This window comes from Xiphophorus couchianus, chromosome 23 (assembly GCF_001444195.1).
Source record: "Xiphophorus couchianus chromosome 23, X_couchianus-1.0, whole genome shotgun sequence".
Classification (NCBI taxonomy): Eukaryota; Metazoa; Chordata; class Actinopteri; order Cyprinodontiformes; family Poeciliidae; genus Xiphophorus; species Xiphophorus couchianus.
This window is the reverse complement of record NC_040250.1, coordinates 11,899,352-11,926,818: the sequence shown is the minus strand read 5'-3', so window position 1 is coordinate 11,926,818 and position 27,467 is coordinate 11,899,352.

Sequence of the window (27,467 nt, the reverse complement as noted above, 5' to 3'; positions counted from 1 at the left end):
ACAGAGGTCCTCAAATCCAGGGCTGCTGTCCTGTAGCTTTTAGATGTGTCCCTTGTCCAACACAGGCTGAATTAATTCCGCAGTTGCAGGGACGTTCTCCAGATTCCTTCTAATTACCTCATTATTAACTCAGGTGTTAAAGCAGAGAGATATATATATAGAAGCTGCAGGACACCAGTCCTCAAGGACTGGAGTTGAGGACCCCTGATCTACAATCTAACACTAAAATTTTGCTGTCACCATTTTCTGCCATCAAAGCTTTTGTGAGCTTCTTATTTCATGTGTTGAGATTTAAGGTATCCAAAAAATGTGGACACTCACAGGAGAACTGGTTGAACTGTCCCTACCTGAAACACACACTACATTTAAATCATGTGTTTTAATCATTAACATGGGAAGGAGAAGCTTCCCATGTGTTTGGGTATCTCGTCTTTGATGCAGCTGAGCTTTTTAAAAGTAAATAGATTTACGGGACCTGACCTGTTCAACGTGGACCTGATTATCCTGAAAACTCGCCTCTTTTCAGCTCTTGCTGTAACATAGGCGACAGGAGGACACTTTTATTCCATAATAAAGCTTTTCATGCCTCATAATTGCCTCTCATTACCTCGGCATTTATCTGCCTCCCGTCTCCTTAGCGGGATAAGAATCAATCAGCGGCCGCTCGTCTTTGCGGTGCCGCTGCTGCTGCTGCAGCCGTTGGGGGGGAAGTGGCGAGCGTTTGTGGGTCGAGGAGTGGATTAGGGACGCCACCCGGAGCTGCTGTGATGACACCATACAATCCTAATGGGCTTCTTCACGCCCTGCTCACCTAATCACCCATATCAACTGCTGTCACAGAAGAGCCAGAGCCACTTATTTATTTGATTTCTCCCACATTAAATTATATAGGATTTAGAAAACGGATTAAATTTTTACACTTGTAAGAAGCCTTAGCTACTTAATTATGGCTGAAAATAATAGTGCAATTATTTTTGCTGAGGCTGAGAATGGATTTTTATGGCCTTGGAGTATTTAGTTAATTATAATGTTTCTCTCTGAAGTCTAATTTCTGCTCAGAAACTTTTCATGATGATTTGAAGGTTGTTTTTCTCACTCTGTCTGCTGTGACTATGAGGACATTGTTTTGCAGTTTATTTATCAGTGCTACTGCTATCAGTGACACAGCTCATCATTCACTGGCATATTGTTCTAGCAAACAATGGGTCTGTGTTTACAACAGTACAGTACAGAAATCTGATTTCCTGATCAATTGCCTAGATGGTTTTGTCTTCTGCACAATGACTTGTGATGAGATTGTGACAAGCCAAGAGTGGCACAATTCAGTTCAATTCAATTCAAATTCAACCTGAAAATACTTTATTGATCCCAAAGGGAACATAAATATTGTTATCACTCATATTTATTCAAGGTTCTTCAGAGTTATTGGAGGACTGTGGATGGGAAGAATCTCCTGTAGCTGTTTGTATTACTGAAGCTCTGAAGAAGCCTCCGACTGAAGACATTTTTTCATTATGAAGCAGTTTAATGCAAATTATGCTCACACAATTTTCTTGACTTTATGAAAAAGCCTTCTTTGCACCATCATCTCCAGAAGTTCCACAGTAGTCCCCAGAACAGAACCGGACTTCTTTATCAGGGTGTTTGGTCTTTTGTGTTCCCAACTCTGATGCTTCGGCTCCAACAGATGATGCCAGGCAATATTAAACTCTCTCTTGTATCCAGCAAATCATACAGATGGGTAGAGGAAGTAAATATGTGGATTTTACTGCTCTCCTTGTTGCATTCTTTGACCCATGTATGAATGAAAAGGTATGATCTGTTGATTAATATTATCACTGTTGTGATTGCTCAATATGCTACTCAGGGCTTTTGGAAGAATGCTGAACCTGAGACTGAATTGAAACCTAGGAAAAGTGGAAAATATATTTAGAAAATGTAAAGTATGGGGACGTTTCGACCTGCGATAAATTGTTGGCTTGGGATCCTAAAAGCTGCATTTTGACAGGAGCCAGCAGCCACTGGTCTGCTGATGGACCAATTTTCAATTGAACTATAAAGTGGGCTGTGGCAGTCACAGCCTATTTCATTGTGCATGGGTTCCAAAATGGAAATGCCATTCTTGCACTGTATTTAGTTAATCATACCTGAGGTTTCTACTTAGAAACTAAGCATTTTCTACTGTTGAAATAGCCTCTACCTCCTCATAAGTCCTGGTGTGCCTTCTGGGCTCAGGTATACACTAGGAATGTATACCATAAATCAATTTGGATCAAGTCATGGACGCATATTTGAGTGCACTAGTAGAACAGCTATGAAAAGATGCCATTTTGAATATTGAATATGCATCATATTGCAAACTTCCCTGTGCCTTATCCATGCCCTGAATGCTTCTTTAATTTTTCATGTCTATTTAGATATTACAGCAAGCAGCAAAGATGTTCCAGTATTTTTGTTTTTTTGTGTGTGAAAGCCTTTGAGATATGCAAATACACAGATAGCCAGGTGTGGACAAAGAGTCTTTTTTTCCTTAGGCATATATATATATTTTTTTGAAAATCAAGTTTTCTCTTTTAAACTACAAAACAACAATGCAACTCAGAAAATCCAAATGTTTTAAAATACTTAAATTTATTTTTCCGTGCCGATTCTTTCCTGGAAACTATAAGATAAATAAATAAATTCCATATTTTTTCAGTCTTTTTTTTTTTTTTAAAATCTGCTTGAAAATCTGAGGATCTGCCATCACTACTCAGGTACATTGAATATGTCTAGAAACCAAAGGGCTAAGGAAAGGTGTAGGCTGGGACTTTAACAAGCAGCTTACGACTGAATCAACTTACTTGTTCCATAAAAAGTACTGTCATAATGAAAGGATTCCTTTCAAAGTAGGATCTAGAAAAACCTGATGTCAGCTTGAACCCAATAGTTCAATAATCTAATTACACTCTATTTACACATCTTGTTTGGGATTTTCTCTTGTGCAAAAACAATGTTAGAATAGCTATAGAAAAAGCACACCAGTGACAATCTGCTGATGTGTACGGTGATGTAAAGAGTTGGAGGGGAGGGGGTGAAAAAAACAAAACAACAACAACTCAGTACAACTTTAATCTGCAGCCCGGATGTAAACACCTGCAGGGGAGTCAGACAGGGAGTACAGAGGGTCTGGAATCTGATTCCATGTGTCCTGTGAATGTTGATTCAGGCTGCTTTTTCATGGGCCAGGAGGGCGCTTGTTTCCCACGAGATGCACTTGGTTGTATGGAGAGATGTTGTTGTTTGAGTTGGATACAAATCAAAGAAAAAGACCTCCAGCTCTTCTCTGACTGACAGCTTAAAGAAAGAAATAACTAAAGTGTATAGGTAGAGGAAGACACCCCCCCGGCACTTCAGATTCAGACAAATTTTCCCACAAACTTTTCTTAATATTGTCTCACAAATTAAATCCATTCGTTGATGCAGAGAAAACAAATGGGAGCGCGGTGTCTTTGTCAAAGGTAAAAACTGAAAATCTGGATCTTCTGCATTCTCGGTCATGCCTGTCACATAGCAGCTGGAGCATCATTCTCCATCTTGTTTGTCCTGGTGATATCCCGCTCTACATGGCTGATCCTCGGCACTCAGGTGAAAAGTTTCCTTCGTTAGTCACAGTTGGATTTACTGTTCCGTAGCAAGATGGAAGGACAGGAGGAAGACTGGCTTCACTGAACAAGACTGAGATCCCCATGATTACGAAAGACATGTTCCCTGGAGAGGCCTTCCTAATAATGTCGTAATAAGATTATCAAATTAAAATTTACATTAAATACTATACATTTGACTACAATTATTTGAGTACTGAAAGTAATTAGATGTACAAGATCTGATTGTGTCACACTAATTAAAAACACTCTGTCACCTTTTGGCTTAAAATGTTAAATTGCAAGGATAAGATGTTACTACAGTTACTATAAGAAGCATCTTGGCGATTTATCTGAAAGTTTGTTTTTTAATCATACCACATTTAACTGCAATAATTGTTAGAAACAAGAATTGGGTGAAGAAATCAAGATTTCATGTGGATTTTCTAGTGTTTAGTCCTCAAGTAGGACTAAAACTATTTAATGAAATCCTGTTGAAACCATAAGTTAGCATACACCAAGAAAAGATGCACACACTTTCCTCACTGTCTGAAGAAAGACCCAACTTTTATTGTTTTATGTCAGAATTACCAAAATTAGTTCAATTAGCAAAATACCACAACAATGAGAAAAAGAATATGTCAGAGATTTGAATATTAATGTTTCCAAAATTGGAACTTATAATGACCAGCTTCTATTGAATAAAAAAAATAGATCTTTTTCAACTACAAGGTAAAGCCAAGATGATGATGTCATGGCTTTGAAAATTTTCTGATAGGTTAACTGACACATTTGAAGTAATCAGAGGCACACCTGTGGATATATTTTAAGGCCATTTGCGGAAAACACAGGGGCACTTTATTGTTGGTCACAATAAAAAAATAAAAAAAGATCAGACAAAACATCAGCAAGGTGCTCAACAAGTTTCCCCTTAGGGCTGATAAAGCTTACTTGACTTTACTTGAATTGTGGCGCTGCAGAAGTCTGGTTCATCCCTGGGAATAATCTTCAGATGCTAGAAGGTTCTGAGTTCATCTGTTCAAACTATTTTACACAAGTATAAATATGATAGGAATATCCAATCATTAGTCTGAGAAAGCAAATTCTGTGTCTTACTTGAAAGCCAATGCAGTGTTTTTCTCGTGTTACCTGATAGATAAATATTCAAGATAGGGAAAGCTGCAGATAACACTGCACTGTTTTTTAAAAAGAAGCAATCATCAGTGTTGTTCTTTTTCTCTGCTCATGATCTGATACACATTACTGATTTGCCACTCTTTATTTGGTCAACCAGATTGGAAGGTGTGAATTTACCCTTTAGTTGAAAAAGGAAGATTCGGAAAGAGCTTTTCTTGTTTGTTCATTCTCTTCATTGAATGCAGCTGCTGTGCGGTTGCACAGTTAGTATGGTGTTCTCAAATTTGACAGTCTTACCGTGGCTACTAAAAAAAAAATTTATAATAATAATACTTCCTGCCTCTGTGGCTAGATAGCTCAATCTTTATCTTGCCTGTTCTCAAAAATGCCCTTGGCTTGTCCATGTGAGTAATATTCAGTCGAGTATGATAGTGTTTATTTTGAACAGGATTCTGTCTCGTTTGGTGCCCTCTCTGTGGAGATGTAAAGAAAGGCTTCACTGTGGACAGTTAGTTTCTTTTTAGATAATGTCACATTTGACAACATATGTGTGAGAATTTTAAAAGATTGATAGAAAACAAAGTTTTTCAAAGCAAAATTGGAAGAAATGTGCATATTTCTCCCTCTACCGTGGAGAATATCATAAAATCATTCAAGCAACCGGGAGGAATCTCAGAGCACACCTAAGATGGACACCCATGATTTCTAATCCCTTTAGATGGCACTGCATCAAGAACCCTCATTCATCAATAATTGAAAGAGACACTTGGGCAAAGGAGTAACAGAAAAGAACTCTTGTGTTAACCTTGTCCACTTGGCCAGGCTCAGTGGCAGCTGGGATGCACCAAAACTTTTCTACAGCCAAACATTACAGCCTGGCTAAAATGTCAGCTTTTGTGGTGCAAAAAAAGACATTTATAAATAATTTCATAACTTTTTCCTTAAATAATACTTAATATATTTTGTATTATTCCATTAAAAATACATTTAGAAGAGGTAAAAGTATAATAAAATAAAAAGCTTGATAAATCTGATAAGCTTTACTGACTTTCTCTTATATTGATTTTTGGTTTTAAAATCCTAACATTTTTGAGGGTCCCCATAATTGAGCTCCTCTCCTATCGCTCTTATTCTCTTCAGTCCTTATCACCACACCTTCATCATGGCAGCTTCCATTCAGTGGTCTTCTTCTCATTCAATCTAAAATAATGTCTCTTACATATGGCTTACTTCTTCTAATTATGTAGAAACTAATTAAAACAGGACGTCACAATTCTAAGGAGACACAAACTTGGCAGAGAAGCATGGAACATCCGATCGCTTTTTTGTGGTGCTGCATACTGTCAGGTGGACACACATTTTTTCTTAGTCATTTACGGTAATTATTGTGTTCATTTCCATGTGATGGTGGCCTATTATATGAGCAATTTGTACAGCAGGTATAAAAAGCCACAAGTGTCACAATTTAGTCATTTAAAAATCCCAAAAAGTGATATTTACATATGTTAAATATTTTTAAAACTGGACATGCATACATCAAATGAGTTAATAAATTTTCATTTTAAATGAATAATAAATATATAATTTTTATTATATCAGTTCTTGTCATTATATGTAATTCAACTCTTGGTCTTGTGCTTGCAAAACATAATAAATATATCTTTCCACAATGCACAGCTATAAACTGAGAACAATGTGTTTGTTACTATACCAATAGTCTACCTGCTGATCAGCTATATTGTGTGAGTGGATCCTCTTTCTGGTGGAGTCATTGTGTCTCTCCACCAGGTGCCAGGTTCCCTCTGGTGTTCACAGGCAAACGCCAGCCAAGGGTCCAGAGAGGTTTGGTGTTAATCCTTCTGTGTGTCCCAAACTGATCCGATGCCATGGCATCACAGAGGGCTTTAGCCACGCATAAACAATCTAAATTGAAGCATGATGCATTTAGGCATGCCAGCGTGTGAGATTATTAGGTCACCATCTTTGTTAGAAATGTGCCCCTGCTTTGTCGAATAGAAAAACGACCAGCCTACAAATTCACAGTGACTAAGGCTTAAAACTGTGAGGAAAATAATTCTGTTGTAATTGAAAAAAATATATAAACTGACTTCTTGTGCTTCTATTCTTTTCTAAGTTTTGATCAAGATCCTTTTAGAATGTTAAAAGGAAAGCACTAATAGGGAAATTGATTCATTTCAGATATTTTCCGACCCTCAGTTGTCAGGTGAGTTTAGATTTTGGAGGACGTGGTAACAATCTGCTTCTCCACGTCCTGAATATGAGCATCGGCCTGAAAGTCAGAAAGAAAACCTGAACAAGGGGAAGGTAGGCTGCATTCACCATCCCCTCCTGCTTTTTTTTTATTTTTTATTTTTTTTATGAGTTGGGGGTTGAGGACTAGTTTAGCAGCAGCTCATCACTCTGTATGTGTGGATTGGCTAAAACACTATTAGACCTCTGAGGGGGAAACAGGATGTATCAATCTACAGAAACAGGGTCGCTGCAGCCAAGTGATGGGACCGGTGGCCTGAACCCGTTGACAGGTCAATTATTCCTGCAGCTGAATTACAGCATATAATATCATCCCCAGCAGAGGGAGCGGAGATGGAAACACCCTGCGGATAAAATCTGCCACTTGCTATATATTGACTCAACACTCCTGCACTGTTTCCAAATGGTAAAATCAAAGTTCACTCTTGGATATACCATCTGACACCATGTTGCTGCCTGTGACGAATAGCCACTGAGAACTCATAATTTAGTTCCTTTATTTCACAGAATTGGACTTACAACAGAGAGGTGACTGGTCTGCAGAACTACTTCAGGTATGAGGGTCAAAGGTTGTGAGGAGTTATTCAGAAGAAAAAAATGTTTACAAGTAACAGAGAGATAAAAAAAAATCCCAGTCAATTCAGGTGTACAAGAGTAGAAACAGCAATCCTCCCACAGGCTCTTAAGTTAATTCCAGACTATTGATACGAAGAAGAGTTGAATAAATAAATGAATAAAACATGTTTAATATTTTATTTAGCATGTGTGGATTATATACTTTTGCCTAAATGTTGTTGATTTTTATAGGCGTGCCTTTTTTTTCCCTCTAAATGTCCACAGTCTTTCACCTTTTCAAGACCTATAACACAGATCATAGATCGGAAAGGGAAACCTAGAAATCACTTTCTACAGCAACAGTCTGAAGCTCATTCTACGAGGGTCCAAGGATGTTCCCAGACTGAAACAGATACTGTATATAGTACCTCCAATGAGTTCTGGCTTTGCCAGGGGGTCTCCTATGTGTGATGTTCCCAGAAACACTAAAGTTTGTGAAAGTAAACTGCTCAGGCACTTTGAGAAAACTCACTGTCTGTTGTCTCATCTTTTCCCACCTACAGTTTGAGGAGTTGAGCTTGGTTTCTCAGGTGAAGAGGAGCTGCAGGCAGCCATATAGGGGCCAGATGGGAGACGAGCTGCTGACCAATGAGTGCACAGATGCTTCAGGCAGGAGTATTATTGTCTGACTTTGACATGACTGAAATAACTTTTTCTCATGATGAAATGTGCTTTTGAAAGTCTTGTAAACAGTTTTGTTTAGGTTCAAAATATCTAAACAAAATTGTCTACATTGAATTTCCTGTAGCGCAGTGTTTCTCAGATCTGGGATGCTGTCCTGAAAAACGAAGGACAGTTTTTCAGGACAGCACAGTACAGTAAAGCATGCGCTTTAAGATCAGAACTAAGTTGAGTTGTTATTGTCAGGCCTCTGAAGAACATAATGACCAGCAGCTTCACTCCATATCAGAGGCGTTGGATCCATCTGAATCCTGATGACACAGGTTGGGAAGCACTTCTACAACTCTGTTCTTTAGTCTGAATGCTGTCGGACTGCTTTTCCCAAAGGACAAAAGAATACATAATGACATATGTGTAAATATACTCATTACCTGGGGCCAAACATGCAGGCTGTCACAGAAACGAGCTATGGTAATCATATTTCATGCAATTCCGACCTGACACGCTGCATCTCAAGCGTTTTTAAAAGTAGCGAAGAAGAAAAAAAACTCATGCTTCACTGACCCATTTATTTTTTAATGCAGTTATTCCCCACCATCATGGGCACAGATGAAGATTAATGGCATGAAATATAGTGGAAATAAAAGGAAATTATAAAGCCAACTACAATAAGTGTGTTTGTGTTTACGACACACACAATAAAATAGATCCTGTCTCCAAAACACTTTTCTTTATTACTATGCATGATAACAAATCTTGTTTAAACACAACTAAAATTGTGGGATGTTGAACTAAAACTGGCATTTTATGGCTTAAATCCTTGCAAGAAATGGCCGCATTCAACCAAAGCAGCATTATATTAAAGTTTAGACAATGGCATGCAAATATGTTATCTTTATGTATCAGGATCTGGATGAAAACAAAAACCTTCACAACTTTGGAGGAGTAAATCAAACTCTGTTAGCACCATGGCTTGTAAACGTACATATACTGCCTGAGTTTTAAGCGCAAACTTAAATTTTATTGAGATTTTATAAATTACGTCCATATCAAAGTAGTGCATAATTATAAAAAGTGGAGGAAATAAAAATGCATGTTTTTTCACAGATTAAAGTGTGACATGTACTTACAGTACATTCATCCTCCTTTACTCAGGGGTAGTGCTGCAGGAGAAGTATCAAAGTGCAGACATGAAGTCAAAAGCAGCATAACGATAAAAGAATCTAATAAAGAAAGATCACAAAGTCAACTTAGGAACACAGAGACCATGATATAAAACCAGTGTGCAAACAACAGAAGAAACTAGCATAGAACGATCATAACCAATTGATGACATGGAAACCAAGTGAGCCCAATCAGGCTGGCCCAATGACCGAGGGAATCCACATTGAAACACTGGAGGGTGGCCCACTGACTGCAGAAACACACAGAAGAGCTCTGCAACATGGATCAGAAACCTGAATACTGCTGGAACCGACAAATGAGTCTTGTAGAAACGACCTGAAAACCATTGGAGGAACTCGTGAAGGAGCAATGGAAAATGGTTTCATCAATGAAGGAGCTTTGGAGGTGAAACTGGAGATTGCAGGAATCAAAATCAGAACTCTGGACAATGATGATGAGATCTTTCCTGGAGTAGACTGAATCCCTCACAGGTACCCCCAGGGAGGTCAGCGACCCAAAGTTGAGAGCTAGGAGAAATTTCTTGAAAAAAAGAGGAACAGGAACAAGAACCTGAGAGCAGGGTGAGTCATGTTCTTGAAGAAAGCAACTTGAGAGTGAGAAGTCCAAGGACATTTGGTCCACTGCTTATAGCTCACTTTCTATAGATGAACCATCTGGGTGGCCAATGAATGCACAACGAACAAAAGAGATTCATGACAAGCAATCTCAAAGCTCCAAGAACTGCAACCTGCCAGGAATAACCCTATAATGGATTTGGGAAAATTATATCACAAATTATTAAGATTATTTTTTTCAGCAGAGTTGGTGAAGATGAGCAGCTGTTGAAGCTCAGGTCGAATGGTACCATCTTCTGGGAAAGAAAACAGGGGTACTCAGTGTGTGTTTATGTAGAATCTAAATGAGCTTGTTCCCACAGGAGGCAGTGCTGTGCCAATTTTTCCTTTCGGGAAAACGTTCATGAAAAGTTGGAAGGACAGAAGATGGAGGCAGGGAGATGAAGGGAGAGCAATTTTGCCTTCTTGTAGCCACTGAATCATCAAAGAGAGAGCCTGCACGTTGAAGCAGTTTGTCTGGAAACAGCAGCAGTGCACTCTTTGCTTTTATTACTGTAATAGGAAGAAACGATGCACAGACACTGACCCTCTCCCCCCAAGAGACCCTGTGTTTCCCACAATCCACTGAAGTATCCATTCTGACTCGCAGCAGCCCAAATCTCCTGAACTCTGGGCTCCCATTGTGTGTGGGGAAAACAAAATAAGGGAGAACTCTTCCTCTGGGGACACAGCTGTAGCAGGAGCAGCTGGGGCCGGATTAACACTGGTAGTTACCATAATTATTATTATTGGACACACAGAGCTGCTCCTCTTCCTGGGTGACATCCTTATTGTGGAGTCTGTCCCAGTAGCTGATCATCACTATTCTTCTAATGTCCTAAGAAGACTGCTTTGTTCACTCTATCTGTTATACATCTAGACATTGATATTAACCAAAGTTAAAAGAAAATGGTATTCACGATGAGGTAATTGGTCAACCAGTTTTGGCTGACCACAGAGATAGGAGAGACCAGATGTGGGAGGATAAAAAGGAAAGAAAATGTTTCTTCACTTATGTCACTGCTTACTGTAAAAACATAAATAAAATGAAATTCAGGCACTATATGACTGACTTAAAGTGAAGGGGGTTTTTTGTCAGAAAAAACACATCAAAAGAGACCAAATAGTACATTTTTTTGGTCTCTATATATAACTATATATACAGTATATAGTTCTCAACAAAGTCTTTAAATACAACTTAGATGCATGAAGGTATTACAAATTTTTCAAGTTAAAGTAATGACTGAAACAAAATGACAAACTTGATGTAAAACATCCCACAGTCATTGTAAATGTTACTGAATTTCAAGTGGACCCCTTTTTTCCCCCCCGCCGCTTCTCGTGGTGAAAATAGCCTCAGAGTTAGTTTCAAGTGGTGTTACCTGAAGAAAGATGCTCCTGTGTCCTTTCAGACAGCACAGTAATGAGAAAGCATCATTTCATTAAGGGTGATGCACGTCTCACTTCCTGCTCCACAGCATCACAAACATTTGCCTCAGGCTTCAGAAACCACTCTGTCCATTTATAAAGCTCTTCCCACCACTTGCCCTGCTGCCTCTGACATTTGAATTGGAGATAACTTTTATTATTGTGGCAAACACGATGCGTTAAGGGTAAATATTGCAGGTTGAGGTTGCAGAGGGAGCAACTTGTTTTACAAAGTGACGCCTGGAGGTGCTTCTGCGCCTCACAAAATGCAATGCATCTTCAAAAGTGAAGCTTTTCAAACTTTTAAAAGCAGTGCCACCAACCCTGGTTAATTTGTAATAATGTGTATTCATGTTTTGGTGTGTGTAAAAGCGTAAGCTATTTGCTTGCTAACCACTTGGAAGTGTAAAAACCCTGTCTAACTTTTCAAAGTTGTGGTGTTAAAAAAGAGACAGAGCTGTGATATAATGCATTGAGGAGAACTTTGATGTGGAGTTTGAGGGCAGAGACACCTGCATGGCTGTAGAGACATTAAACAGGTTTTGCTGGAGCACAGAAGCCAAATTTTGGCATAACTGCAATGTTAAACAATTTTTTGATTTTACACAGCTACTACCTACCCCTTAATGTGATGATTTCCGTTTTTCCACACCGGTAATCACCCTCCTCTGACTTTCGTTTTTTTTTTTTTTAAATTTAGTTGACAGATCAGTGTTGTGAAAAAAGTAAACTTGCATACTTCTCTAATCAGTGTCAGAGGGCAGGGAGAGGAACACAGCTAATAGTATAATAACATCAATACATAAAGATATTAAATAAAACTTTATTCCAAAACAATGAGGCCTTGTAACAGAGGCAGAGGACTGAGGACTCATCTTTTGTGCAAAAATGTGTTTACGTTTCAGCTAGATGACTAAGAAAGTAACACAGGTACTCACTCTTCTGCTATGGCTAGTTTTCTGCTACTTAAACCCTTGAAATCTTAGTGGGGTTTCTTAATGACTTCTGGTCATTGACATCAGTTTTGTGAGAGTGCTAGCACAGAGTCAGATAATCCCTAAATAAAGCTTTGATCTCATCACGGACAGTGCCTTGCTGTGTGTTCACACCTCGGCTGGTTGAATCCTGTTGGTTCAGGCAGTTGGAGCAAATAACAGTTTCATGCACTCCAACCACTTCCTCCTACTGTGTGTTGTGGCCAAAGCATTGTCTTTTTTTATTTACTTGGAAGATGTACTGATGTTAAAGGCCAGGTGCCATCTGCCATGTTGCTTTCCATTTAACTCAGTTTTTATCCACCCGCCATCCCAATTGCTGTTTCCTCAGAGTCGGTGGGAGGTTCGATAGAGTTTTACAGACTGTAGTAAAACCTTGTGGCCCTGATTCTTCACTCAATCTGACAGCAGTGCAAGCCATCAGCAAACACTTGCCGCTGATGCAGCATCGTCACTTGCAGTGCTTAGAGCATCCTGACTGTCAAATGCTCGGCCGCTGTTAGCAGGGTGACATTTCAGAGGCCAGGGAGCAGCCATGAGGGTCAGAAATAGAAAAAGGGAAGCTCCAAGGAGGAATAAGGAGGGAAAGGAAAGGAAATGTCAGGCTGAGGTCTGGGACTACAGAGCCGCAGGATGTCCTGGGGGATGTAGAGGAAAGAGTTGGCAAAGAATACAGGGAAATTTCTGTTTGTATGACAGTTTGTGAAATCATATTTATGCATGTTGTGTGTCCACTGTCAGTCAAATTGTTTGCATCTACAGCTAGAAAAAAGCCAGTATTGCCCTAGATTAGCTGTAGTACTGGACGGTGACAGGAACCAGAAATGGAAAGGAAAATGTTTTATTTAATTATTTTTATTTTTTCAAAATAACTATATATGTATTCTTATATGCAGATGTGTAAAAGGCTTTCTGTGTTTTTATTGTATCTTCTCAGGACTGTGAACTCAAGAACCTTAATCTGAGACAGCTCACTCACAGAGGAACCAAATCTGGATTGAAACACATCTCAGTGTTCAGTAGAGGTGTCAGTCAAAACGTAAGTAAGATCCTGTTAACCTCAGTCGAAATAAATGACATGCTTCAATACGTTTCTGCCAGGGCACCTCTGTGTACAGGTGCATTGTAAGAACTTAAAAAAATTATTGAGAAGTTGGATATCCTTGGATTACAACTTTGAATTTAACTACTGGAAAGAGACAGGAAAAAGTTGGCTTACTGAAAAGTAGGCCAATTGTACATGTAACCCGCAATTAGTGAAGGACTTTTATTTTTGCGGGCCCACTTCCTGTGTTGCACAAACTCTGCTAGCTTATTTAAAGTCCCGCCTCCAGTGCGCAGTTAAAGATCCTCACCTGTTTCCACTGTGATTGTGGTTTGCTGTTGGCGTCTTCCTTAAGAATTCCTCCAAAAATCTTTAAATCTATTGATTTGATTGCTGGGTGAGTTTATTTATTAACAGTATTACGTTTTTATGTGGTACTTCTGCTCGATTGCTCATTGGAGCGTTGTTTTATTAGAATCACTGGCATTGTTTACTTGGACCGTCACCGGGTTTCTGTCGGTGCTGATTGTGGCTCAGTACGCCCCACTCTCTTCAACAAGGTAACTTGTTACTGAATTTTGTGCGTCTTCTGACACATTTACGTTGATGCTGAGGCACTGAAGTTTAAGATAAAATTGATCAGAACAGAATGTAGCTACACTTAAGTTGATATTGCGCAGTATATTTATTTATTTATTTACTTATTTTCCTTCCCTCACTCTGCTTGAGTATTTGATGGTTATTTTATTTTTCTTGATTGATATTTTGGAAGTGCACTTTAACTTTAAATTGATTAGTTGAAATATGATAGTTTTGTTTTATTTAAATTATGGTTAATTTAACCTGATTGAAATGTTTATTTAATTATTAGAATCAAATTATTGCATTTGCATTTAGTATGCATAAACTAGATGTTTAAATTTAATAATTATTTCCTTTGTATTATATTTGTACATAATTGTTTTTGATCAAACACTTAATGGGTTTTCTGACCTTTTAGGTCGGGTTTTTTTTTTCTCCCCCTGTCGGATCAGATCCACATCTGGATCGAAAGATGGCGAGCTAGGAATGGACTATGGACTTTATGATTTGGAAATCAATTTATTCTGAGTCAATTCTCATGTGTCTCATTGTGTTGTTGTAATTGTATGGTTTTTTTTATTCAAATCACTTAATATATATTCAACAAAACTAAAAGCACTGCCTCCTGTTTTTTTCACACCTCAGGCTCCTTAAAGGCCACTCTTCTGATGCTGTTTTTGTAGCTGCAGTTAGCTGCTTAGCCCATAACTGTTACATACACTACAGTATCTCCACTCAATATTTAGTCCAGGTTTACTGCATCAGTACTGACAGGTAATCATTCTCCTTTTCTGCTAATGCGGACTAAAGCTTGTCTTCATTGTTTGCCGTGGTGTTTTTCACATTTCTCTTGAAAATAATCCATCTATTCCCAAAGGGATGATTTACTGTACTGCAAGCACAGTGAAACTATGGTCATTGAAACAGATATTTGTATTGAGCAGGGTGGACAGGTGCCAAATGCTCATCAAATCAAAATAATTACAAATCTTACTCGAAAATCGATGCACATAATCCTGTTAATGCTTGTGTACCTTTCTCTATCCCACGTTTTCCTTTAGTCCAGCTCTCCATTAATATTTTTACATAGAGCCAGTTTTCTTTCCAATGGTACAGGCCTCCAAGAGGGTTGTATTTTTGCATGCTCGTGTCTGATTTATTAATAGAAGATCATATTTATAAACATCACACATCTCAGTTCAGTTTCACAATACTAATTGTTTTCTTAACATTTTAACTCCTTAGTCAGTTCTTGTGGGAAGAAAATAAAATGTCTTTGTTTGCAGCATACTGTCACTGTTACAATTTAGAGTATTTATTTTATTCTGTTGTTTCACAGCTTTGAGCATGAAATATATGAGCAGCACATTCGAGACATGCATTTCCAGCTCATAGCAATTTACTGAACAACATATTAAAAATGTGTCAGTAAACACAACAGCAATCCCATTTGAAATTAATGTGAACACAGTATTAACTAAAAATGCAAAAAAGAAAAAAAACCTTGTCACTTAATGGCACTCACATTAAATCCCCACTGATGGGTCGTATACTTTGGACCTGGTTCTTCAGAGAGAGTTTATTGAATTTTATCCACTACCATGATGTTGCAAATACATAATCCACCATACTATATAAAATACTGCCACATAATGAGGGCTGAGGTCCTGTTCAGGCCTGATTGAATTTGAAGCGTCCCACTCATTCAGATCTGGTATTTAAGAGCATCCTGACAAAGAATGTCTGCCTGGTCAAAGTCAGGTGGACTCTGAAGTCGAATAATAAATGAAGAAAAGTCCTATCTCTGCATATTTTTAAATGTGCAAACTGTGGTGCATTTCATGTCAAGATGACTCTTTTGAAAAATACCTCAAGCACTGTGTGTCAGGCAGGAGAGCTTTCTGTACAACATTAAGCGCCTGTTCATGTCACAGACACAACTCAAGTGGTAGGGAAGCTGACTACGTGGGAAATATCAGCTGCCAGTCGTCCAACTTCTGACCTTTTCTGGAATTCTGCCTGAGAGCAAGCAGAGGACACACTACCTGTATGTTACCAACCCACCTAAAAGTGGAAACATACAAGCATTATAAAGATGGAAATGTGTTGCCTTCATAAAAACTTTTATACATTTTGATTTCTGAACATTCTATTGTGATAAGTCAAAACTGCAGACAGGCCAGACCAGCAGTCATATCCTTTTCTTTTTTAGTTACAACTTTGGAATTTGAACACAATCTGGCTTTTCTTTGTCTTGGTCATTGTTGTAGATTTCGCATTCAAATTCGCCAAGGAGACTGATTGAGTCCCATATCATCACAGGTTTTGGGTTGTTTTGCTAACTACAGGCCGGATGCTCAATTCCTTTTAACTTAGCTGGGTAAAGCAGATGTATTTCTCCCCCTATGATCTGTTCTTTTCCCTCCAGGTCAAAACTTGTTTCAAGCAATACCACCCCAAATGAGCAGCTGCTTTCCCTGCATGTTATTCATGTGGTCACATTCAAAATAGATGTAATACATTTACATTTATTACATCAATTTGTAATAAATTATGTAATTTTAATGTATTTGACAAAATATATTAAAATAAGGAAAAAAACTTTATAAAATTGTGCCTTTTACAATGTATTCAGTATTTTCCATGAACAAAATCACACAGCATGTTTTTGAGATTTGCATTGCAGTAATGCAAATCTCAAAACGACACCATTATTAAATGGTGTCATTTTATCATGTCAGATTTCTTCATCATGTCAGATTTCTTCAGCAGGAACTGAAAAATAATTTCGAAATTAGAAAACACCTGAAGCTTTGAGCAACCCTTTGTCAAATAGGAATGATTCTGACTGAAGGACAGTAATCAGATTTTTTTATCTAACCAACTTTTGGTGGAACTAGCTCAACAAAATCTGCTCTCTTTCAGACTGAAACCCTGACATGGCTGGACTTCTTCCTGCAGCATAGGTGGTTTCTATCCTTCTTTAAGACCTGAACGCCTTTCCTGAGGTGCTTTGTGTTTTCTCTGAGCTCACAATATAACTCCTCCCTTCTCGCTGACTAGCACACAGAATATCGGCGGGCCGAGCTAATCGATGCTTAGACTCTGTGATTTATAGTGTTTGCTGAAATCAGCAGTATGAACTGCTTCACATCGGCAAGGGGATTCTCACTCCGCTTTTCCCCTATCATAGCACGCTGCTCGCTGTTTGAAATTGGATCTCTGTATGAGGCTTCCAGGAAGTTTTCATCTGGGTTTTAGCCGCACCTCACGGCTCTCTCCTCAAAACCTACACTGCTAATGGAGACAAATGTTTCATTGGATCCTGGGAGAGTTCTCTAATTGGAGGAGAGGAAACGGAGAAACAAGAAAGATGCTTTATGAAGGATGTTGAATGTGTGAATTACAAAATTCCACAAGTCAAAAATAGAAATAAGCACAATACTTGCATAAAGTATTACACATAGGTTTTTATTTTTGGATTTTGAGTTAAAACTTTACTTCAGTAGACAAAACACCTCAACTGTGAAATTCTTATTTAGTTTGTCCAGGACAACTGTCTAACGTAACTTTTCCAGTTCAGTTTGCAGAAAATCTTTTAAATTATACTTATGTCTTGGTGCACAAGTTTGAATTTATTGTGATTTCCTCTGATCCACACTAACATAATCAAACTTATTAAAACAGACGATACATACAACAAATATATTTAAATATAGTTATTTTGGTTAGTGTTCATTGTACAGGTAGTGAACAAGAAAAGCCCCAATACTGGTCCACATGTGGCACAGGTATCAAGACCTTAAAGATGCGGGCTCTGACTTCTGACTCCATCCTCAGGCAGTTTTTATTGGATAGTGCTTCTCCTTCCTGTCACATTTCCAGATTTGACTCTGGAAGTGAAGTCAGTAAGTTTTTTTATACCTTGTGTTGTCACAGAGACAGTGGTTGGTAAGGCTCTGTGTACTCATTCCTGAATGCATTGGTTTGTCTCGAGACCATCAACAAATTCTGAAATCAATAGCTTCCAGGTAATCCCAAGCCTGCAAATCAATGCTAAATTGTTTCACTATATTACTGAGACACATCCATTTTCATTAGATTTTTGTTGACATGACATCTTACTTTTATATTGTTAAGAGAAATTGTGGATTTTTCTTCAATGTGATCAAAAGATTGTACTTTATGTTATTTACCAATAGTGCTACTGATGCATTGCGTAAAATGAATGGAATAGTGAAGAAAAAGGACTAGCTCTGAAAATCATTGACTCTATACAAGTAACTGTATGTAGTGGGGATTCAATGTTCAATAGCTACTTATGCTTAAAGCTCTTTGAACTGCCTTGTCGGTGAAATGTCTTGTATAGATCAACATGAAATGACTTGACTGAATTTTGACTGTGAATTGGAGACCATGCAGAATAAAGGAAATTGTGTGAACAGAAAACATATAAGGGATAAACTGAATATTTGATGTATCAAAGCCTTTGTGGTAGTAATAGTTTTAACATAATAAAAACATATAGAAGTGATCTAGAAACTGAGAAACAGGTAAGGGAACCCATTCTAACCCCAGGCTAACTTTTCAGGTATATAAAAGTTGAGACTGTTAGCACTGCAAAGATGAAGTGATAAATCATGTCAACAATAAGCAGAATTTGACATTTATGTAGTATCACAATGCTCCTATTAAAAGTGCTGAGTGAAACAGGAACTAAATGAATCATAATGTGATGACGAAGGCAGGTAGTGAACTCGGTTCAAACAGGGTAGCACACTGCAATGGTTAAAAAATCCCTTCCTCTCAAACACCAAATACATTCAGCCACTTCCTCGGAAACTGTTCAAGTCAGCAGAAAAGAAAGAGAAAAAAAAAACACTTCAAGCTGTCATCATGTCTGCAAAACCTTCTAAATCTGCATTCAGTTAGAAAGCAGCCCTGCAGCAAAGTGTCAGGCAGCAGCTTCATCAAGCTCCAACAGAACAGTCTTACAATGGACACACAAGCTCACACACACCTACATACACACACAAAGCTGTACATCAGCAAGCTGTGTCAATGAGCTCAGAATGAAGGAAGCTGACTGAACCCATTTAAGTAACTGAAGCATTAAATAACAACGCAAATTAAACCAAGATGGAAGTTCAGCAATTATTATTACACATTTTCCTGCCTCAGATCTTGGAACACACACTCTACTGCCACTCAGTTTGTGCTTGGAAAGCAGCTGATTGACGGATCTTCTGCTACAAACAAAAAAAATAATAATCCAATGAAGGTCAGAGGTAGTGTGAAATTTTGAAGTTAACATTTTGGTCTTTATCAGTCTGGTCAACAACTTTGAATAAATTATTTTTACGTAGCATTTATTCAAAACAAATTTCATCTCATAACTTTACAAAGCAAAGAAATTAATCCGTTTAGAGTGGATTAAAATAAAATTTGTGTACATCCCAAGTCTATCTTGCCAATGAAACAATGCGGTCATGTTTATATTATTATGTCAATTCGTAAAAAAAAAACAAGTTTTCTTTCTGATGAATGCCTATAAAGTAATGGCTCAACCTGACTAAGCAGGTGGTGACAGTGGGCACTTAATTGCACTGCGATGTTAACTTTTGCAGCAACGACCACCAGAGCATGCATGTGACAGACGTGGAAAGGAAAACTCCAGTTTTAACAGGAAGAAGTGTCTAGCAGAAACCAGCTTTGAGTGACTCTGGACAAAACCGAGAACTCAGTGATGGACATTAAATGTATTTTGGCTGAGGAAAACCTTGGAAACCCCAGGATGACCTAGAAAATGTTGGTGTGGACAGGATGGATGAATGGATGGATGGATGGATGGATGGGTGATGGATGGATGGATAGATCTAGTAAAGATTGTGTAAATTCAGCTTTTATCCATATGATCATTAAAGCAGAGCTTTTTGACAACTCAATAAACCTTGTTTTTAGCTTGCAAATAAGGTAACACCTCCTTTAAACTTAGTCACACATGTTTAAACAAATAAATTACATCTCAGCTAATTAAAATAAGTTATATGACACAAGTTAAATAAGTTATATGTTGTATGAATGAATGCGAGTGTCTGGGAATGAGTGTGCGACCTTAAACTTAAGTGTCCTTCCATTATGTATCATTGCTAGTAATTGCAACTATTTTATGCCAAATGTTGCCAAGCATGGCACAACCAGTAATTAGGTTTGGGAAGCAGACCTGTTAACACATGGTGCCTAATTGGTTTGGAAGTGGAATAGATTTTATTCCACTTACTAAACGAAATAATTATTTATTAATTGGTTACAGTATTAACTCAGTTTGTCTTTTTTTAACAGATAAACAAATGTTTGCTGAACTGAAACAGTTAGGTGAAACAAAAAAGCAAAAACAGAAGAAATTGGTAAGAGAGCAAATATGAAAGTATCTTTATTAAACTCATATGTCAAATTCCAATACTTTCTGCAGTTAATTTAAGGGTTGTTTTGATGTTTGATTTTCTTTATCCTCACAAATTAAATGAAACTTTTCACAAAAGAGAAATTCTGCTGCTTCCTAATCCTTGCTGTCTGTTGGTGTATTAGACCATTTTTTTACTGACTTTCTTTTTGACTTTCCATGTGTGCATGTTTTCATTATATACATTATCGCTGTTCCTCTTGCTCTAAAAGTTAATTTCCCTTTGGAATAAAATGAACCTTTATAATAACTGGAGGTATTTGGGTACATTTTTCTTCTACTGTGCACAGTGTCTGTGCAAAGACGTTAGAGAACCTCCACTATTGAAGTTATTGCATTTTCTTTCAGAGTCTGTTCCAGGCTCCCAGACTGAAGCTGCCTCATTTTGTGTCCTTGAGCAGATTAATGTGTTAAACTCTCCTCCAGCTTTGCAATTAAAAATATAGAAAAACTTCCAGAATCATCCCCTGTCTCTTGCATTTTCTGCTCCCATCTTCCTTGCTCTGGAAAAGCTGGCCTCCCCCTTCCGTTCCTCTCACCTCCCTGATATTCCCATCTCAGTGTTCGCAGTCACACTGGGATAATTGTGCACCTATAATGGAGAAATTAGTCGGCCCTGAAATGAGCTTGTCGCTCTCTCTCTGGCTCTGTGCTCTCAGAGAGCCCGAACGCCACTGCTTGTCTCGCTCTGCCACATCGAGCCCTGACGAGCTGCAGAGGAGGAGGACGAGGAGGAGGGTTTACTGCTGCCAGGCATCCTCAACGAATCAGCTTCCACTCCCTCCTGTCCTCGTCAGTCCTTTGCTTCTGCCTCTTATTACAGTACCACTTTAATGTCACACCGCAGGTGTTTTATGGAAAAATAAAGTGGAATAAAACTATAGTGCCTGTGCTGGTTTTTAGATTTGCTCCTGGGAAGATCCATCAACCATGCTGAGCTGTGAATCATCATTTCCACCTAAACAATTACTTGGATATCTCTTTAATTGCAAATTTTCCATACGTTTAGCTTATTACTTAGACTGTCCAAAACAGGTCCGTATTTCAAACTGAAAGTCTCAGAGTTTTACCAGCTTTGACATGTGACTGACTTTGCCCCAAATCATTAAGGCTTGTAGATATTCTTTTCTACACAAACTGCTTAAGAACCGTTGAAACTGCAGCATTTTGACTGTGATGATGTCTGGACTGGACCATTGCAATGCTTTATACATAACTCAGGTGTTTTTGCTTCTTTTACAGGTGTTCTTTTGTCAATTTGCATCTGTGTTTGAAATCACTGTACAGTTAATGATTATGCTTGGGTCAAGCCTCTGCTGTCAGACAGATGGCCTCATTTCTGACTCTCGAATGTAAGATCAGTAACACAACCCAGTTGGTCCACAACAATGAATGATCACCTGACAAAAATAAAAGTTCACTCTGTGGCTTTAAAAGTTTCCATTGTCATTTTGCCCTCATTTTCAATTAAATTCTTCTTTTGGTATAGAAAGACATCCCTTCTCCTTCGTGTGAATATTTTCTGCTTTGTGTATAAGCTTCAGAACAAAGCCTACAGCCCTATCAGAAAGAGAGTATAGAAACTTACGACAGTTTGATGCTCAGGCCTGCAGGAAAGTGCAGATACTGAGTGTTCAGAACGACGAGGCTGCTGCTGGGATACTTGCTGATTGAGAGCTTCAAACATGCAGGGAAAGTGGTGAAAATGAGAGTTTAGCCCAACAGCCGTGCTTTATATCTTTTTAATTAAGTTTCTCTTTCTAATGTGAGATCGACGGTAGTGATAATTGCAAAGCTGACACACACACAAGGTTTGTTTTTTCTTTTGGTTGTTTTTGTTCACTAAAATGAGGATTTTTCAGTAATATTGTGCTAATTAAAATTTGCCAGAGGACAAAAAATATAATCTGTTAAAGCACAAAGAGTCCACCTCACAAGTTGAAAAACAGTAGAATCAGCAAGTGCATGCATGAATGCTGAATGTTCTCCTAAAGAAAACATAGAACATAAGAAGCTTCTGGTACTGTTTCTGATTCTGCACAAAAACATTCCGATAAACTCCTGGTTTTTGGTGCCCCTTTCAAAACAGTCAAAAGTAATATCTAAATATTCCTCTTGTAGAAAATGAGTTTGATTATTACTTTGAATTAGTTCATTAACATTTTTTATATAATTTTAATTCTGCTTTGATAATCAAAAAGCCGAAAGAAAGTTTTGTACTCAAACTCCATTGAGTTTGAATTCAACAACATTTTGTTTTCTTTTCGGCAAAAAGTCTCAAAAGACCATAAGTGATAATAAGGTTCCCAGAAGTGAGAGAAACTCATTTAAAACTCAGTCAAGATGTTTAATTAGACAACTCAAGTCCCATAACGACTTAGGAAAAAACATGAATAAAAGCAAAATGCAATTACTTGCCATTGATTTAAAGTCCTCTATAAAGTTACAAAAGAAAAGAAACCAACTTTAATCAGATTTTTGAAAAGTATGAACTTGGGTATCAGTAAATACCAGCAAAATTGGTTAAATATACTGAAATGGGCTCTACATCATTTTACTAATGAGGTTAATAAGCAAGAAGTCAATAATGTGAAGAAAACTTTGGTGGAGTGCAGAACTCTCAAGTAAAGAAGGAGATTTTTTGTTTTTGTGTTAGAAGTTTAAAACGTCTGAGAAGAAATATTTATCTAACATTCAGTCCATTTTCTTCCATTTAGAGTAGCAACTATTTTGCCCCTCTTCATATTTCTATTGCAGAGACCAACCACCCAGCTTAGGATATATCCAAAATGTCTTTCAGTAATCCACGGTCTATATTGCATGAGAGTATGTGAGGGTTGGAGCACAGATAGACAGAGTAGCATCAGAGAGCATCATCTTTCTTGTCTGTCCTTTGTTCTTCATAGCAAAGTCCTCTCATTAACACAGATCAAGTCCTAATCCATCCACTTCCTGCTCCATCCTACCATTATTTACAGTTGAATACAAAGATGAGATGCTTTTCCACCGATGCTGAACTAGATTTTGGGTCCACTTTTGTTAGGTCATTCTACTAACTAGATGAAGATTCTTTGATTTGTGCCATTGTAACCTAGCGCTAGACGTTTTTAATAATGTGGTTGTGCCAGAAAGTGAACTTTCACCGCAGTTCCAAATCTTTGACAGGATCTAGGTTTTTTCCAGAATTATCTCCTTTCAACCTCCCATCAGCTCTGACAAGTTTTCCTTATACTGCTGAAAAAGAAAAATCACCGTCGTCATCCACACCATGTTTTACAATGGGGATTGTGTTTTCAGAACATGTACTTGTAAGTTGGAAAGTTGAATTTTGTTCTCATATGATCGGAGAAACTATAAGGCTTGTCGCAAATTGCAAATAGGATTTCTTATTGCTTCTTTCAACTCTTCCATTAGGAGGAAGTGTTGTTTTCCTAGGTTTTCATAGTGCTGTTTACTCAGCAACAGTGGTGAGAACAGCTAACTAAAAAGTTCATTGTGCTAACCCTTAAACACAGAGCATAAGCATTCGTTTTGCTAATTTAAAGCACTACACCAACACTGTATTTTGTGGAAGGCAAGGCTAACATGCTAAATTGCTCATTTTAAATTATATTAATCTGCTCCTTAATGACTGCAACCTTTGAGCACTAGTTTAAACATAACATTAGAATTTACATGTTCTATAATTTCCTGATATTGTATTTATGATTATGTCTTGTTCTCAACTGTCTGTGTTTTGTTTTGTTTGTGTATGTTTATTGTTTGAAATAAAGTTATTGGAAAAAACTGAAAGAGAACTTGAGGAGTGGAAATGGAACTACTGAGTAAACAGTCTTCACCCCTTTCAAAATAATTAAAATTTAAAAGTAATTTTAAAAGTACTTGAATTCATAATAGCTAATTACCAAAACTTCGACAGAGACATTGATATCACATATTCAACTTTAAATTTACAAAACAGCCAAGTAAATTAGCACTTTTGAATTTATCAGTTTTTTTTTTTTTGTACATATCACTGTTTATTACTGCAGTCACAGGTTTTTCTATAATTTATGGTATAAATATAAATCATAGAAAAACCTTCATGATCTAGAGTGGCTTTTTAGTATGGCCCTGATGGATGGGAATATTCTGCCATTCATGGTTGTATCATTTTCTTCAGACATAACAGGACATGATTCAGTATTCAGGCCACATTCAGTATTTCAAAACAGCTTAACTTCTCACTAACACAGGCTGGGTGTAGCATTGACCCTTTGAAATAATAACCATTCAAAAACTAAAAGTATATACAACTCAAATAATCTTGTGTCTAGAATGTGTCAGTTTTACAATGCAAAGATAGGTTACATATTTTCTAAACTGTACAAAATCGATTGTAGCAGACTTCTGATCAATTTCTTATTTCAATCACTGAAATTATGAACATCTGTTTCAGCATCCATGCTCCTCTGGAGCTGCTGCCATCTGTGAACACAGTGACTTGTGTGCAGGTGGAGCTCTTGAACGTCTCCAACCTGATGTTTGGGCTGACAACAAGACACTGACAGTTAAGAAAAGGCAAATTTAAAGAGCTTCTGATTGCTTTCAAGACAGAAGCTGCTGTCTATCTGAAAGCAGAGGAGCCTTTGTCTTCAATCACACAGAAGAAGCCGGCGCTCGGCGTGAAAAGAAACCCTGAAGAGGGCTTTCAGCGGAAGCAGAAAGACCTCTCAAGTTTCCTTTTTTCATCATGACTGAAGTCAGACAGTGAAAGCCCAATCAGAGCCGCAGGGTTACAGAATAGCTCCAATATAAAAGAGTGATCTCTAACAACAGTTTGTGCTGATGGCTTTGATTGAGACACACGAAGACACAAACACGCAGCTGTTGGGATGCGTCCTCGCCCACTTCCTGTTTGTCTTTGCAGTTTAAAGCCTCTTTTTCTCAAGTTAGGGTCTATTCAGCCTCCATTGAAATGGGTGCTCTGCCTTTTGTGCCTTGTTGATGACTTTGGAGGCGAGTTAATGAAGGGCGGCGCTGAAACCAGAAAGCAGCAGATGAAGAGAAATAAACACCAGACGCAATTATGGGATGCAGATTACTGCTGAGGGAGGAGTGTGTGTTCATATGTCTGTGAGCACTGGAAGTTTTGTTAAGGTGTTTATTCTTCAGACAAGTGTGCATTTACCAATAACACATTCTCTTTCCAAAAACTGCAGAAAAAAATAACACACGTTGATATTTTTATGCCTACTTGAAACTACACTTCAACATGAAATATTTAAATCAAAATAAATATGTCTGTTTTGAAGACCAGTATGTTTACTTAACTTACAGGCATTATTACAAAAATCCAGATGCTTTTGGTATGGTAGAGTAAATAAATCACAAGGAAAATCTTTAGCCTACCAGCAAAAACCAATATCAAAACAAAGCTGAATTCTGCATAAAGAGGGTCAGGTCCAAAAAAGAGAAAAATATGCACTTGTCTTGGTTTTAAAGTGTAGAATTGAATCATTCAAAAGGCGTCCAAAAGACACCCCAACCTAAACCCCTGGAAAGCTTTTCAATAATCACAAATTTATCACGTTCAAACAATAGATCCCAACACAAGCACCCGAGGAACCAGAGATGAGTAGCTCAAACGTATCTTTAAATTTAAACATGGGACCCGTAGAAGTAGCCTAAGGTCTGAAATTGTCACAAAGAAATACCAGATTTAAGTCGTTCCTGCTCTCATGTACCTGCTCTTTCCAATAACAAACCACATTGAGATCTTTATTCTTACATTTCCCTGGATGCTGAAGCAACAGGCTGCAACACATCTCTCAACTCATGGTGCTGCCATCTACCTTCTCTGTTTGCCTGTCTAGATCTACCAGCTCTTTGCATTGCTGTAACTGGTCTGTCCGTAAAAAGAAAAGGAAAAAAAACTTCACTTTGTATTGTTCCTCCTTACTTTTTTAACACTTTAGATTTTAACTGTTTTTATATGAGGTGTATTAGTTTTTTTTGATTCAATCACAGGGTGTAACAGATTATTAAATTATGGACCTAAATATAAATTTTCGTCTTAGAGACAAACACTAATTAAAGAGGCGACCTTATTCAAATCAAACACCATCTTTCTGAGACTGATTATTTTTGGATTAACTGCTACTTCATTTAACAGGGAGTCAATGTAAAATCGCAAACTTTAATATATTTCTCCCCTTTTAAGCCAGACTTATTTCCAAATGTTTTTTTGTACATTTCGTAGCTCATGAAGCTTTTGAGTTGGTATGGAACAGTGAATTTCATCTGCGTCAGATGTGGCTGCACTAATGAATTAAACAGGAGGCTCAGTGCACACAGAAACACACACGTTCTCTAAACAGCCTGCAACAATAGCCACTCACAGCATCCTATTCAGCCCTGATTTAATCAAATTCCACTCGGCCTTTCGCCTTTTTGTTCTCTGATTATATTTTTCCTGTGCGGCGTGAGCAGCTGCAGGTGATGGCCACACAGAGGAAAAAAAAAAGCTGTCAGATAAACAGACGGGATTCAATAATCTTTTTGTTACAGATTAAATGTGTCCAGCAGGTTTTCATTGTGAGTTTCTTTTGTATCCTTTTCAAGTTTAATTGCTGATGACAGCGGTGAGAAGATGGAGGTAAACTGAAAATTACAGATATCCTTCATTATAGTGAAGCTTTTCATAGAGGAAAGGGCAATTAAAGAGGGCACGTGCCACAGAAGAGTATACTGTGAATTTTCATTTATTTTTAAACATGTGAGTTGTAAATTAACCTCTGAACACTTAACCAACAGCTCATTTGAAAGTTGATCACACTCTGCAGAATATAAACTCAGTCTGCATCTGTTTTGCATTGAAGTTTCATATTTTTTAATCGCTTTTTCAAAAATAAATGTGTTGCAGGAAAC